Here is a 2301-nt window from a genome sequence, read left to right as displayed (position 1 = left end):
ATATTAGATTAGACTAGACTTAGTTTCTTTTTCCTTTATCTTTCCTTTTTCTGATATTTTGAATTTTAGAGATAAATAATTTTATTCTTTCTTTTCTTTACTATTTTTTTCATTTTTCATTAAAACACTAAAAATAATAATATTACTTCATCTCTCTTCTTTACTATATTCTATATCTTGTTTTTGCATGAGAAGAGCTAATTTTTCAGGACAACTTCTACCGTTCGATCCAGAGATCGATAGGACCTTCTTGAGAAGAAAAAACTTATAAAAAGCATTTCACATCAACAAGAATCTTCAGAGATGGCTGACAAACTATTGAAGGATTATGTAGCACCTTATGCACGAGGGGTTCGGTCTAGCATCTCTCGACCGCTAATCGAAGCTAATAATTTTGAAATCAAGCCTGCAGTAATTCACATGATTTAGCAGAATCAATTTGGAAGAGGACTGCACGATGACACAAACCTCCACTTAGAGTTTTTCTACGAGATTTGTGGTACCATAAAAGTGAACGGAGTCCCTCTAGAATCAGTGAGGTTATTGCTTTTTGGATTCTCCCTGAAAGACAGAGCCAAGCAGAGGCTAAATTCCCTTCCAGCAAACAACATAACATCTAGGGAGTAGTGTGACCAGAAATTCCTGGACAAATTCTACCTACCAAGTAAAACTGCTCACATGAGGAATTTGATCGCAAGCTTCAAACAGATAAACTTAGAATCATTATTTGAAGCCTGGGAAAGATTCAAAAGTATGCTGAGATAGTGCCCCCATAATGGCCTTAAGAAATGGTTGGTTCTACACACCTTCTACAGTAGAATCATCTATCACATGAAGGTATCCCTTGACTCTGCAACAGGAGGAGCACTAACGAACAAGAGCCTTGATGAAGCTGAAGAGATCATAGAGAATGTGGCACAAAACCACCATCAGTGGGCAACTGAAAGATCTGGTGGTTCTTTCTTATGGAATCAAATAAAGGCGTCAGGAAAATTTGACGTAGATGCAGTCACACTCATGTCTGCAAAGCTGGATGCTCTAACCAAGAAGATTGAGGCCAAGGGAAACAATACGGCCAATGCAATAGTTTGTGTTTGCGAAACTTGCGGAAGTATGGATCATACTCAAGATACTTGCCCCTTAGGGCCAATACAAGCACAGATAAACCAATTTGAACAATGCGATGCGATAGTCAGTTATAACCAAAAGCAAAACAATCCGTACTCCAACACATATAACCCTGGATGGAGGAACCACCCAAATTTCTCATACCAGAACAATCAAGACCAAGGGCTAGCAAAACAAAGCTATCAACCTGGGCAACAGAGCTACCCATCTGGACAACAAACTTATCAACAGTAACCTTCACAGCTATCCAGAATTAAAAAGATGCTTGAAGAAGCTCTCTCAGAGCAAAATGAGATGAAGAATGAGATCAAACAGTTGACTCAAAGAATGGAAAATTTTGAGAAATATCAAAAGATGCAAGATAGCCAAATAGCCTAGATAGCCCAGTCATTCTCAAGAGCACAGGGAGCATTTCCAGGAAAGCCAGATATAAACCCAGTGGAACACTACAACCGCATCGAGCTGAGGAGCAGACGAACTTTGGGAGACCCCCAAATCACTACTCAGAAAGGACCTGGCTCAAAGGAAGAGCCCTCTACCCTAATCCCCAATCGGATCCAGAACAGGGATAGAGAGGAGGTCACCAAGAAAGTTGAAGGAACTCTTCAAATTGCCCCACAAAGTGAGACAATTCATAAACTGATAACATCTCAAAAGGATAAAGAGTTCAACCGATTCCTAAAGAAGATTAAGGAAATTTGCATAGAAGTACCACTGATAGTGCACTGAACCAAATGCCGAAGTTCGTAAAATTTTTAAAAGGAATTTTATCCAACATAAGGCAAAAGGATGACTTCGAGACCGTAGCATTAACAGAGAATTGCAACGCTCTACTTATGGCAAATATTTCACCAAAACTTTAGGATCCGGGGAGTTTTTCTATACCTTGCAAAATTGGTTCTGAACTCATACAGAGAGCTTTCTGCGACTTGGGAGCCAGCGTTAGCCTACTTTCGTACTCCTTATGTAAGAAGCTGGGACTCCAGAACATTAAACTGACTACTATAGCACTGCAAATAGCTGACCATTCATGTAGATACCCAATGGGAATAGTGGAAGACATGCCAGTAGAAGTGGATGGATGTATCATTCCCACATATTTCATTATCCTAGATATGGAGGAGGATCCCAAGATACCGATCATCCTTGGAAGACCATTCCTTACCACAACTA

The 2301-nt window shown here is 39.7% G+C and overlaps 1 non-coding gene across 1 annotated transcript; it reads right to left on the bottom strand.

Moving 5' to 3' along the window:
- Window positions 1–676: 676 nt before the first annotated feature.
- On the bottom strand, window positions 677–782 carry LOC122054505. Its single transcript, XR_006132805.1, has one exon. It is a non-coding gene; the product is annotated as a small nucleolar RNA R71 (small nucleolar RNA).
- Window positions 783–2301: the final 1519 nt, after the last annotated feature.

Source organism: Zingiber officinale, chromosome 3A (genome assembly GCF_018446385.1).
Source record: "Zingiber officinale cultivar Zhangliang chromosome 3A, Zo_v1.1, whole genome shotgun sequence".
Lineage (NCBI taxonomy): Eukaryota > Viridiplantae > Streptophyta > Magnoliopsida > Zingiberales > Zingiberaceae > Zingiber > Zingiber officinale.
This window is presented reverse-complemented; position numbering and strand designations above follow the sequence as displayed.